At 38.2% G+C, this 15,441-nt stretch overlaps 1 protein-coding gene across 3 annotated transcripts in view; it reads right to left on the bottom strand.

Moving 5' to 3' along the window:
- Positions 1-1,032: 1,032 nt before the first annotated feature.
- LOC139761894 (RNA-binding protein 45) overlaps positions 1,033-15,441 on the bottom strand; it is a 112,156-nt gene continuing 97,747 nt past the window's right edge. Inside the window, exon 11 of one of the 3 annotated variants that reach the window (XM_071686502.1) lies at positions 1,033-3,530. The gene's annotated coding sequence lies outside the window, so the exon portion shown is untranslated. Of the gene's footprint in view, positions 6,618-15,441 lie in introns of all 3 variants that reach the window. The other 2 variants (XM_071686483.1, XM_071686491.1) reach the window with 2 other exon arrangements.

Here is a 15,441-nt window from a genome sequence, read left to right on the forward strand (position 1 = left end):
AGGGTGAAAGGAGGGCAAGAAATAGAGTGAATTGGATCGATGTGGTATACCGGGGTTGACGTGCTGTCAGTGGATTGAATCAGGGCATGTGAAGTGTCTGTGGTAAACCATGGAAAGCTGTGTAGGTATGTATATTTGCGTGTGTGGACGTATGTATATACATGTATATGGGGGTGGGTTGGGCCATTTCTTTCGTCTGTTTCCTTGCGCTACCTCGCAAACGCGGGAGACAGCGGAAAAAAAAAAACAAAAAAAACTTATATCAACATTGATGTCTAAAATTTCTCCACAATCACTGTTCCTTCAACTGCTGTCATAAAATTCATATTTGAATCTGACACTCCCATATCTTTGGCATTCTGTTAGTACATGTTCAATAAAAATATTGCAAATGCAGGGGTAGGTCTAATCCATTAAGAATGTACTAAATGAGGGCTTTAACCTTCCACATCACCTGTGTGGAAGGATTCCAACCATTCCTTATAGAGTGCATTGAAATCTAAATAGGAGACTTCAACTTGAGGGTGAGGAAATCACAGCCTCATTGCAAGAATTCTCATTGACAAAGAAATCTTTACTATTGTAATTTTAAGACAGTAGTATGCAAAACAAGGGAAAACAACTGTGGAGATATATCTAAAGGCAGATGAAGAAGTATAATGATTCCATGAGGTGTACAATAATCATATTAGTACATGAATTGTAAATGAAGGTTATAGCTGCAAATGAGAAAGGGGCTAAGGAATAGATTAGATATCAGAGTACCTCAAGAAAGTATGCTCTCAGGAATATCTAGATACACTCAACAAAAGAGAGATTAATGGCCCTCCTTTACAAAACATCAAGAGCTCTTCAAAATTCTAAGATTTTTCCTAGTGTTAAAAGCTTAAAAACCCAAACTCCCAGTACTATGTTTGAGCACATGACAATGACTATCACTTTTACCCACTTGATTTAAAGATTTTCTGAGAAAGTAATCAATTATATAAATGGATTATATATTTCAGGAAAACAGGATAATAAAATAAAATATCAGTGTTTTATATTATTTCCTGTATAATCTATGTAACTATATGACTTATTTACTAAAGTGAAAATACATGGAATTCTCAAAGAGAAAAACACCCTTATTCTATAGTCTGGTTCAGCCTAACACATATATCAACAAACTGTGTTTGCATATTTCTTTGCAGGTGGCTGGTACTGATGTCTACTAGTTCCACAAAAATGACCATTTACATCAGTATTTCACACACAAAGAAGCTTGAGGCAAATAATGAATGCTGCATATTCCTGGCACAAAGGACAAACGAACACAAAGGAAAATTAGCAGCTTAATGAAAATGCAATTGTACTAACATTTTACTTTTATTTGTGCACCTTTGGTGACCAAGAATAAATGGCTTTCTCACCAATTCAATAAATATATACATAAATAATTTTTCAAGGACATACAGCCCATCATTAAGAAAATGACTGAACACACTGACTTAGTTCCCAAACAGGTACAAGTGATCAAAGTCATGGCAAATTCACATCATAAAATCAGTAAAGTAGAATGCTGCAACACAGGAAACTATAAAAATTTTCCTGTCAAGCTTCACTTTCAAGTACAGCTCTTATCATGTAAACTGCCTCAGTCGTACTGTTGGGTCCATTAGTTTTAGGTCAGAAAGCCAGAACCCTTTAAAGTTCATCTTGGCATGGTAACAAAGTCACTATGACAGTGACTGCATGAAAAAGGCAGAAGTTAAATTTTTCTACAAACAAATAATACAGCCAACCATAGGAATATGTATGAGAAACCTACACAGATTTAAGTATCTTCATACCAGTCTGGAACATTACTGAAATATATATATGTAGATCCACTATTTTTTAATTTGGGTTCTGGGATTTTGGCTGTATCGTCAGATCTTTAGAGTCTGTTCCCAAGTCTGTCTGCTGAGTCATATAAAGTCAATATTTTTGCTAATGAATGAAGTGATGAGGGCTTTAGACCAGATTCTATAAATTTTAAAAGAAAAATGTAGTTACAAAATTATTCAAAATCACGTATGTACAACAGTGACTGACTGGCTAAAGGTAAAAAACAAGTTCTTATGCATGATTTCTGTGAAACTGTATACTTGTATGTTTTTCAAATTCAAATATACTATCAATTACAAAATAAATATTCATATTTGCAATATCATGCAATAATTCATCTTTCAAAGCTGCTTTACAATCTTTGAGAAATGTAATCTTCAACATACAAAAATCTCCTTTGGTACTCAACAGAATAAACAAACTTATACCAATTCAAACCGCCATTAACATATTCCATCCACAACTTAAGGATTATCCCCCTACAAGCATCAACTAGACGTGATGGTACAACAAAAAATCTTCAGCATCACTAAACAGAATTCCAGCTACCCCAACATGAACTATTTCTTCTAACCACCATTCTCCACACAGTAATAGTAAAGAAAAAAAAAATCATTTAAATCGCTATTGAAGTGATGGAGATGGAAATGGAATGTTAAGCATGACAGCAAAACCAAGTTATACCAATCCTCTTACGTGCAAACGAATCAATAAATAATCACCATGAACATTTGTGATGTCTCAAAGGGCAAAGGTGAAATAGGTTTGTTTAGTCTGTCGTCTTGTGAAAGAGGAAATTCATCAGCTTAGGTTTTTTCAATGATTTGAGATACAATCCTTTCAACTAGTGGTGACCATGTGAAACTGATATCACTGACCAATTCTACACCTAAAGTGATAATCTCAGTTCAAGCCATACTAAAAAAAAAAAAAAACTGAACTAGTCCCAATCACTAGTACCTTTTTACCTAGTCTCAAAGGTTGAGGTAAACATGGATACACAAAAAACTCAAAACTCAACTGTCTGACCACTAACATGGAACCATAATATATCCATTCACTACCGAAATTACTGACTCTAGGAACTTCAGCAACACTAGCCATGACTGGTAGTGCAGCATAGCACACAGAAAAAGTTATATGTAACTTTAATACTGAAGTATGCATGCCATACTGGATATTTGCTTCTAATCTAAAATACATTATATTTTACTCATTACAAGACAATTAACTGTTCTCAATACATGTAGAATTTTAAAACCCTATACATTAAGACCACTAAAATGTCATTTTAAATTAACACAGACTATACTGCATGAGATGGATATGGATATCCAGTACTTTACTTATCCCATCCAACACCCTCTCAGTTACCAATAAAAATTCTGGCGTCATGCATGTGCACCTGCTTGCACATAAACATTCATCACAATTAGTCACCTGTGTGTAGTCACATGTACACTGCAGCCTCATAGGCAAGTCATTTGCGAGTTTGTTACACGTGTTTGGCGTCACTGGGAACATGACTGTTGGAGGTGGTTGTCTAAAGGTACAAGGGGTTGGTTCATTGGATCGTTGGTTGGTTAGGGTAGTATTAGGTCGCTGTGTTGGCTGTCCGTAACTGTCCGTTGTGTAGTCGGCGTGGTCACGATGTCAACACGCTGCTGTGGAAACGAGATAATTAAGTAAGACCCATGAATTAATGAATTAGTCAGATTAGGAACATGTTGCCTGTGAGAAGTCATCTGACAAGAATTCTTACTTAAATTTTGTTCTTTAAATGTACTTTCAGGTTAATAAAATGAAAGGGGAAAACAAAGGCAGAAGATTATTTCCCATTACATTACATGCAAACATAATACTTTAAGAGATAGAAAACAATACATTGAAAATACATTTCTCATATCAGCACACTAAATACACAATGTGCATTCATAAAAGAAAACTAGTTTCACAATGAAGACATTTAACAGCAATGCACAACCAGCAATTACTATCACCAGTCATGCAAGTAGATAGTATGACAGTACCATGCTGATGACAATGGTTTTACACCTTGAACATTTAACGAAAAATCTACCACATGTATTAACACAACTTAGACAGCCATGCGACATCACTGATTTGTTTGTTCACCCTACAAACACAAACCCAACCATTCTCTATAATATACACATGTAATGTAACATTTAAAACTAACATTTTCTAGTCTGTGACTCAGCTTATCTGTAAAAATGCAAGTGCATATAATGCAATACAAAATTTAACAATGCTACAATCCAGTTCTTAAAGTAATTCACACTTCAAATTAAGTGATGATATCATTACCATACATATATTTCATAGTAAACCAAAATCCCTATCCATAAATTTGTTTTAGCAACTTCACAGCAATATCCCGTCCTACAGGCTAGTGTCTCGAGAGCTAAACATAACCTTCACTCAGCATTCTGGCTTTTACAATACACTATACTATATCTACATGCCATATCTAATGAGTACTTTCATAAATCATTAAATGGAAAAAATTTTCTATGCATCTCTACCTTTACAGCATTTTTTTTTAATAAGACATGTAACAAACAAGATATTAATCTCTTTAAAACTGCAGTATTACATATCTTTCAATTTGCAAATGTTCTAGCTATGTTCCCCATCTTACAGTTCTTTCAGCCTCAATATCTATATTCATATATCCACAGCAAAATGCTTTTCACAATTCAGCATCTCAAAAATACAGTTTGCCCCAATGTATCAAATATGGTAATTCAGTATGTTTCAGGCAAACCAAAATACAAGTATATGCTCAAGGTCATGTGCTTATTTATCTGTCAGGGCTTTGTTAATCATAAAAATATGCTACACTTATGAATAATTAGGAACAGATTCCAATGAAAAAATGAAACTACTCCACAATGCATTCACCCCATGTCTGAAGTTGATCCTGCAGATAGTTATGTCGAAAATAATGTAAAATATATATCTGTAGCAAGACCAAGTGAGCTAAACTGAAAAATTAACCTTTCTCCTGAAACAAAAATGGGCATGCACTAACATTATGTAAAATCCCTAAGTCTATCATTCATGTGAGAATGTTGACTGATGGTATGCTTACTGATTTTTATATGGAAAAGATTACATGTTACTGATACCTAAATTATGGGCTTGGGGAGGAATACAGAATAATACAATTTTCTTCAAAACTAAAAACCTCTAAATATATAACTCTGGTAAGTGAAATTATAAAACAAATTGCTCAAACTAATAGGGAGGGCAATTAGTCAGTTTTCTAAACATTCTCCTCCACTCTAAAAGATTCCAAGTTGAAGTCTTTCACTTCAACCTTCCCTTACCTACCTAGGTATCATCATTATGGCATGTTGACACTAGCTGCTACTGTGCAAAACTATTCACATGTGGGTGAAGTAATGAATATGAAAATACTGTGGTATATTCAGAAAATTTTTTTTAACTACAATACATATATACCATCCTAAATATACTTTTTCAGTATGAAAATAATAGTTAGTGTAATTTCATAAATCTAAAGCAGGAATTGTCAAAAATAACATCAATAAATGCAAAATAAATTTTGAGAATATGCATATGGGATAATGAGCAGTATCCTAACTGCTGACATTGGCTTCTCTCAACCATGAAAAATAATTTCAAACAACTATATTGAACTTTTACTTGCATCACAGAATCAAAAATATTAAAAAAATATATAAACATTTTTCACATATGAGATTCCTACTAATGAAGCTCTTTTAACTGGAATTAAATGTTGAAACACTTTTAAGTCAATGTCAAACAGCTGTTTTTCAAACTACTGCATACCCTTACAACAACCAAATCAAATCAAATTGTTTCAAGGAAACAATGAGAACTGACATGAAGTACTAGAAAAATAGTTCACTATCATTCATAGTAAAACGCTAAAATATAATGAGTGCAAAAAATCAAACAAATACACTGAAAATTGCTTATGTAACTACCTTTATCAGATGAAAAAATTTGCATCCTGAGGGTAATTCCCCAAAATGATAAGCTTTTAACAAGCCCAGTCTTCATGCATTTTTTAAGGTAAAGCTATGCAATAACATTCACATTACAAAATACGGAAATCAGGTTAAGAAACTTATCATACATGTGAAGACCATGCATATCAGAGGCCTGAAATCTCATACATCAACACCAAGTATCACCTAAAAATAAACCATGCACTAAATTTCTCACATACACAGTGAACATCCACACAAATGTCTGTGACATTAAGACCATTAAGTTGCATGCCACACACACTCCTTTATAAACATGCTGCCATGTTTCACTATCACAGATATCAATATCACAGCCTGTCATAAAAATGTCTTAAAACATTACTATAAAAAATACTGACAACTACAACCTTAATTCTTTCTGGAATGAAGACCACTTCAAATATACACCAATAATATGAAAACACACACACACACACACACATACTATATATGTATATATTTCTTTTCATTATATTATACACAGGAGCAGGAAAATAATCGACTCCTTTAGAGCAAGAAGGTTCTTGACAAGACTGCACTCTTCTCTGTCCATTAACAATAACACAGCCCTGCCAGAGTTAATTTGTCACTCTTGGTGTAACCACTGGCAAGCAGGCCGATAAAATATATGCTCAATTTTCACTTTCATATATGACTGTTACTTCCTACATAAGTGAGGTAGCATCGGGAACAGCTGACTGAGCACTGAAACAAAAATCCTTCTTAAGCATCTTCATCTTCATTTTTTTGGATAGTAATATAGGAGGGGAGGATTTCTAGTCTCACAGCATCCACCTCTTTTAGCTGCCTTCTATGACACACTTATGATAAAATGGCAATATTCTTTCTCACCTACCTCAAGGTTACACACTGACCTCACAAAACATTTCCTAGATGAATTCAACCAATCATGACTCCCCTTTGACACAGTACTAGGCAATAAACATCATAAAAGTATTCAACTCTATCCCCCACCACATCCTCTCACAAAAGATACTTGACACCACCCTCCACAACAACAAAAAGTGGATGGTGCTGTACGAGTGTGAACATAAGGAAGTGGACACATTAATTATGAGATGCCTGAGGACAATATGTGGGGAAAGGAGGGTTGATCATGTAAGGAATGACAGTGTAAGAGATTTGTGCTTGCAAGAGAAGTAAGATTTAAGTGCTAGATCAACATCAGAAATAAATGGAAAGAACAAGCTAAAAAGGTATGGCCATGTGCAAGGCATGAAAGTCACTAGATATACCAAGAAGTATTTGAACTGGACCCCGGACATTAGATATCCAACAGGACATCATAAAATGAGATGGAGCATGGGATCAAGAACTTGCTTGAAAGGAGAGGGTAGACATTGCAGAAACTTGTACAAAACATAGAGCACATGAACAAGAATGAGTGAAGACTGAGTGGGGGACCAGCACCTGACATGCTTCCATTAGCCTACTACCTTGTGTCTGGAGGGAAAATTGAGAAAAGTGATGTATGACAGAATGAAATGGAAGTTGCTGAAATGGTTTGGCTATGAGGAAGGAATGAAAAGACACTCACTAGAAATATATAAATGTTAGAAGTAGAGGAAGCAAGGGGTAGGGGGAATCCAAGTGGATAAGAGGATGGAGAGAAAGATGCTATGAGTTACCAGAACTTGAACATTCAGAAGGCATGCCTGGGATAGTGCAAAATAAAGCGAGATAATACAAAGGAGGAGGCTCGCTGTCTATAAGCTAAGCCATGGAGTATGCAGTGGTCAGGAGAAACCATGGAAAGGTCTGTAAGAACTGGCTGTAGATAGAGGGCTGAGGATGCAGTGCATTATACATGCAGGATAGAGAGTGGATATAAGCAAATAAAAACCACTCCATCTGTTCCTGGTGAAACCTCACTATGCAAGAAACAATGAATAAGTATGAATATCATCATTCTATTTATCTATTATACTATGTCGTTGTCTCCCACATTAGCGAGGTAGTACAAGGAAACAGATGAAAGAATGGCCCAACCCACCCACATACACATATATATACATGCACGTCCACACACGTGCATATACATATCTATACATTTCAACGAATACATACATACATATATATATATATATATATATATATATATATATATAAATATATATATATATATATATATATATATATATATATATATATATATATATATATATATATATATATATATATATATATATTTATTTATTTTGCTTTGTCGCTGTCTCCCGCGTTAGCGAGGTAGCGCAAGGAAACAGACGAAAGAATGGCCCAACCCGCCCACATACACATGTATATACATACATTTCCACCCATGCACAATATACATACCTATACATCTCAATGTACACATATATATACACACACAGACATATACATATATACACATGTACATAATTCATAGTCTGCCTTTATTTGTTCCCATCGCCACCTCGCCACACATGGAATAACAACCCCCTCCCCCCTCATGTGTGCGAGGTAGCGCTAGGAAAAACACCAACGGCCCCATTCGTTCACACTCAGTCTCTAGCTGTCATGTATAATGCACCAAAACCACAGCTCCCTTTCCACATCCAGGCCCCACAAAACTTTCCAAGGTTTACCCCCAGACACTTCACATGCTCTGGTTCAATCCATTGGCAGCATGTCGACCCCAGTATACCAAATCGTTCCAATTCACTCTATTCCTTGCACGCCTTTCACCCTCCTGCATGTTCAGGCCCTGATCGCTCAAAATCTTTTTCACCCCATCCTTCCACCTCCAATTTGGTCTCCCACTTCTCGTTCCCTTCACCTCTGACACATATATCCTCTTTGTCAATCTTTCCTCACTCATTCTCTCCATGTGACCAAACCATTTCAATACATCCTCTTCTGCTCTCTCAACCACACTCATTTTATTACCAGACATCTCTCTTACCCTTTCATTACTTACTCGATCAAACCATCTCACACCACACATTGTCCTCAAACATCTCAATTACAACACATCCACCCTCCTCCACACAAACCTTTCTACAGCCAACAACTTGCAACCATATAACATTGTTGGAACCACTATTCCTTCAAACATACCCATTTTTGCTTTCCGAGATAATGTTCTCGCCTTCCACACATTTTTCAATGCTCCCAGAACCTTCGCCCCTTCCCCACCCTATGACTCACTTCCGCTTCCACAGTTCCATCTGCTGCCAAATCCACTCCCAGATATCTAAAGCACTTCACTTCCTCCAGTTTTTCTCCATTCAAACTTACCTCCCAATTGACTTGTCCCTCAACCCTACTGTACCTAATAACCTTGCTCTAATTCATATTTACTCTTAGCTTTCTTTTTTCACACACTTTATGAAACTCAGTCACCAGCTTCTGCAGTTTCTCATCCAAATCAGCCACCAGTGCTGTATCATCAGCGAACAACAACTGACTCACTTCCCAAGCTCTCTCATCCACAACAGACTGCATACTTGCCCCTCTCTGAAACTCTTGCATTCACCTCCCTTACAACCCAATTCATAAACAAATTAAACAACCATGGAGAAATCATACACCCCTGCTGCAAACCTACATTCACTGAGAACCAATCACTTTCCTCTCTTCCTACTCGTACACATGCCTTACATCCTCGATAAAAACTTTTCACTGCTTCCAGCAACTTGTCTCCCACACCATATACTCTTAATACCTTCCACAGAGCATCTCTATCAACTCTATTATAAGCCTTCTCCAGATCCATAAATGCTACATACAAATCCATTTGTTTTTCTAAGTATAACTCACATACATTCTTCAGAGCAAACACCTGATCCACACATCCTGTACCACTTCTGAAACCACACTGCTCTTCCTAAATCTGATGTTCTGTACATGCCTTCACCCTCTCAATCAATTCCCTCCCATATAATTTCCCAGTAATACTCAACAAACTTATACCTCTGTAATTTAAACACCCACCTTTATCCCCTTTGCCTCTGTACAATGGCACTATGCATGAATTCTGCCAATCCTCAGGCACTTCGCCATGAGCCATACATATAGTGAATATCCTGATCAACCAGTCAACAACACAGTCACCCCCTTTTTTAATAAATTCCACTGCAATACCATCCAAACCAGCCACCTTGCCGGCTTTCATCTTCCGCAAAGCTTTCACTACCTCTACTCTGTTTACGTATGTATATTTTTCTATACTCATTTACCATTTCCTAAGTTGGTAACATAATGCTAGGAACACACAAAAGATTGGATTCACATACTCACATCCACTTTCCAACCATCATGTTATGCAAAGAAACCATGGCCCATATCCACAACCAGGCCCCACAGACCTTTCTGTGGTTTCCACTTGCCAACACTTTCAATGAGAATTTAAATGAACAAGAGTGAGTAGAAAAGAAAACAGTACCAAAAGGGGCACTCTCACCCAAAAGGAGCTTATATTGCCCTGCTCCCACAAGGAGCAAACCTTGAAGCCGACAGAACCCTCATAAAATAATCCTTGGGCTTCTGAATTATAATAAATAATACATAAATACATAAATACTATACTACTACTAATAATAATAATAATAGTAATACCAAATTTTATCATATACTTATATAAGGATTATGTGTACAATATTATATGGATATGAAGCATGGGCTACAGATGTAGGTGTAGGGAGAATGGTAGATGCACTGAAAGTGAAATGTCTGAGGACATCATGTGGTATGAGGTGGTTTGATTGAATAAGATAGGAGAGAAGTGTGGTATCAAAAACAGACTGGATGAGATAGATGCAAAAGGTGATGAAATGGTTTGGACATATGGAGAGAATGAGAGAAAAAAGGTTTACAAAGAAAATATATGTTTTGGATGTGGAGAGAAAATGGAGAAGGGGAAACCATATTGGAATGGAAGTATGGAGTGAAAAAAATTATCTGTGACTGGGACCTGAACATGCAAAGGGTGAAAAGCATACAAGGGAAACAGTGAATTGGAACAATGTGGTTTGGAGAGGTTGACGTGCTGTAAATGGACCAGGTAATGTGAAATGGCCAGCTAAGTCATGGAAAGGTCTGCTGGGCCTGGTTGTGGATTGGGAACAGTGGTTTTGGTTCATTACACATGAAAGCTAGAGAATGGATGTGAACAAGAAGCCCTTCATCTGTTCTTGGCAAGGCCTCACTAACGAGGGAAATAGTGATCCAGTATGAAATATACATACATATACATATTGTATTATACTGTTCACCATTTCCCACTTTAGCGATGTAGCGTTAAGAACAGAGGACTGGGTCTTTGAGGAAATATCCTCACTTGGCCCCCTTCTCTGTTCCTCTTTGGGAAAATTTAAAAAACGAGAGGGGGAGGATTTCCAGCCCCCCGCTCCCACATATACCCATACATATATATATATATATATATATATATATATATATATATAATATATATATATATATATATATATATATTTTTTGCTTTGTTGCTGTCTCCCGCGTTTGCGAGGTTGCGCAAGGAAACAGACGAAAGAAATGGCCCAACCCACCCCCATACACATGTATATACATACGTCCACACACGCAAATATACATACCTACACAGCTTTCCATGGTTTACCCCAGACGCCTCACATGCCCTGATTCAATCCACTGACAGCACGTCAACCCTGGTATACCACATCGATCCAATTCACTCTATTCCTTGCCCTCCTTTCACCCTCCTGCATGTTCAGGCCCCGATCACACAAAATCTTTTTCACTCCATCTTTCCACCTCCAATTTGGTCTCCCACTTCTCCTCGTTCCCTCCACCTCCAACACATATATCCTCTTGGTCAATCTTTCCTCACTCATTCTCTCCATGTGCTCAAACCATTTCAAAACACCCTCTTCTGCTCTCTCAACCACGCTCTTTTTATTTCCACACATCTCTCTTACCCTTACGTTACTTACTCGATCAAACCACCTCACACCACACATTGTCCTCAAACATCTCATTTCCAGCACATCCATCCTCCTGCGCCAACTCTATCCATAGCCCACGCCTCGCAACCATACAACATTGTTGTAACCACTAGTCCTTCAAACATACCCATTTTTGCTTTCCGAGATAATGTTCTCGACTTCCACACATTCTTCAAGGCTCCCAGAATTTTCGCCCCCTCCCCCACCCTATGATCCACTTCCGCTTCCATGGTTCCATCTGCTGCCAGATCCACTCCCAGATATCTAAAACACTTTACTTCCTCCAGTTTTTCTCCATTCAAACTTACCTCCCAATTGACTTGACCCTCAACCCTACTGTACCTAATAACCTTGCTCTTATTCACATTTACTCTTAACTTTCTTCTTTCACACACTTTACCAAACTCAGTCACCAGCTTCTGCACTTTCTCACATGAATCAGCCACCAGCGCTGTATCATCAGCGAACAACAACTGACTCACTTCCCAAGCTCTCTCATCCCCAACAGACTTCATACTTGCCCCTCTTTCCAAAACTCTTGCATTCACCTCACTAACAACCCCAACCATAAACAAATTAAACAACCATGGAGACATCACACACCCCTCCCGCAAACCTACATTCACTGAGAACCAATCACTTTCCTCTCTTCCTACACGTACACATGCCTTACATCCTCGATAACAACTTTTCACTGCTTCTAACAACTTGCCTCCCACACCATATATTCTTAATACCTTCCACAGAGCATCTCTATCAACTCTATCATATGCCTTCTCCAGATCCATAAATTATCCCTGGGGATAGGAGAGAAAGAATACTTCCCACGTATTCCCTGCGTGTTGTAGAAGGCGACTAAAAGGGGAGGGAGCGGGGGGCTGGAAATCCTCCCCTCTCGTTTTTTTTTAATTTTCCAAAAGAAGGAACAGAGAATTGGGCCAGGTGAGGGTATTCCCTCAAAGGCCCAGTCCTCTGTTCTTAACGCTACCTCGCTAATGCGGGAAATGGCGAATAGTTTGAAAGAAAAAAGAAAGATCCATAAATGCTACATACAAATCCATTTGCTTTTCTAAGTATTTCTCACATACATTCTTCAAAGCAAATACCTGATCCACACATCCTCTACCACTTCTGAAACCACACTGTTCTTCCCCAATCTGATGCTCTGTACATGCCTTCACCCTCTCAATCAATACCCTCCCATATAATTTACCAGGAATACTCAACAAACTTATACCTCTGTAATTTGAGCACTCACTCTTATCCCCTTTGCCTTTGTACAATGGCACTATGCACGCATTCCGCCAATCCTCAGGCACCTCACCATGAGTCATACATACATTAAATAACCTTACCAACCAGTCAATAATACAGTCACCCCCTTTTTTAATAAATTCCACTGCAATACCATCCAAACCTGCTGCCTTGCCGGCTTTCATCTTCCGCAAAGCTTTTACTACCTATTCTCTGTTTACCAAATCATTTTCCCTAACTCTCTCACTTTGCACACCACCTCGACCAAAATACCCTATATCTGCAACCCTATCATCAAACACATTCAACAAACCTTCAAAATACTCACTCCATCTCCTCACATCACCACTACTTGTTATCACCTCCCCATTTGCGCCCTTCACTGAAGTTCCTATTTGCTCCCTTGTCTTATGCACTTTATTTACCTCCTTCCACAACATCTTTTTATTCTCCCTAAAATTTAATGATACTCTCTCACCCCAACTCTCATTTGCCCTCTTTTTCACCTCTTGCACCTTTCTCTTGACCTCCTGTCTCTTTCTTTTATACATCTCCCACTCAATTGCATTTTTTCCCTGCAAAAATCGTCCAAATGCCTCTCTCTTCTCTTTCACTAATAATCTTACTTCTTCATCCCACCACTCACTACCCTTTCTAATCAACCCACCTCCCACTCTTCTCATGCCACAAGCATCTTTTGCGCAATCCATCACAGATTCCCTAAATACATCCCATTCCTCCCCCATTCCCCTTACTTCCATTGCTCTCACCTTTTTCCATTCTGTACTCAGTCTCTCCTGGTACTTCCTCACACAAGTCTCCTTCCCAAGCTCACTTACTCTCACCACCCTCTTCACCCCAACATTCACTCTTCTTTTCTGAAAACCCATACAAATCTTCACCTTAGCCTCCACAAGATAATGATCAGACATCCCTCCAGTTGCACCTCTCAGCACATTCACATCCAAAAGTCTCTCTTTCGCGCGCCTGTCAATTAACACGTAATCCAATAACGCTCTCTGGCCATCTCTCCTACGTACATGCGTATACTTATGTATATCTCGCTTTTTAAACCAGGAATTCCCAATCACCAGTCCTTTTTCAGCACATAAATCTACAAGCTCTTCACCATTTCCATTTACAACACTGAACACCCCATGTATACCAATTATTCCCTCAACTGCCACATTACTCACCTTTGCATTCAAATCACCCATCACTATAATATGTATATATATGTATATGTGTGTGTGTGTGTATATGTGCGTATGTATGTGTATGTATGTATATATGTTTATATATATATATATTGTCCCTGGGGATAGGGGTGAAAGAATACTTCCCACGCATTCCTCGCGTGTTGTAGAAGGCGACTAGAGGGGACGGGAGCGGGGGGCCAGAAATCCTCCCCTCCTTGTATTTTTTTAACTTTCTAAAACGGGAAACAGAAGAAGGAGTCACGCGGGGAGTGCTCATCCTCCTCGAAGGCTCAGACTGGGGTGTCTAAATGTGTGTGGATGTAACCAAGATGTGAAAAAATGAGAGATAGGTAGTATGTTTGAGGAAAGGAACCTGGATGTTTTGGCTCTGAGTGAAATGAAGCTCAAGGGTGAAGGGGAAGAGTGGTTTGGGAATGTCTTGGGAGTAAAGTCAGGGGTTAGTGTGAGGACAAGAGCAAGGGAAGGAGTAGCAGTACTCCTGAAACAGGAGTTGTGGGAGTATGTGATAGAATGTAAGAAAGTAAATTCTCGATTAATATGGGTAAAACTGAAAGTTGATGGAGAGAGATGGGTGATTATTGGTGCATATGCACCTGGGCATGAGAAGAAAGATCATGAGAGGCAAGTGTTTTGGGAGCAGCTGAATGAGTGTGTTAGTGGTTTTGATGCACGAGACCGGGTTATATATATATATATTATTATTCATATTCATTAATTTTGCTTTGTTGCTGTCTCCCGCGTTAGCGAGGTAGCACAAGGAAACAGACGAAAGAATGGCCCAACCCACCCACATACACATGTATATACATACACGTCCACACACACAAATATACATACCTATACATCTCAACATACACACACAGACATATACATATATACACATGCACATAATTCATACTGTCTGCCTTTATTCATTCCCATCGCCACCCCGCCACACATGAAATAACAACCCCCTCCCCCCAAATGTGCATGAGGTAGCGCTAGGAAAAGACAACAAAGGCCACTTTCGTTCACATTCAGACTCTAGCTGTCATGTAATAATACACCGAAACCACAGCTCCCTTTCCACATCCAGGCCCCACATAACTTTCCATGGTTTACCCC

This window comes from Panulirus ornatus, chromosome 3, assembly GCF_036320965.1.
Source record: "Panulirus ornatus isolate Po-2019 chromosome 3, ASM3632096v1, whole genome shotgun sequence".
Classification (NCBI taxonomy): domain Eukaryota; kingdom Metazoa; phylum Arthropoda; class Malacostraca; order Decapoda; family Palinuridae; genus Panulirus; species Panulirus ornatus.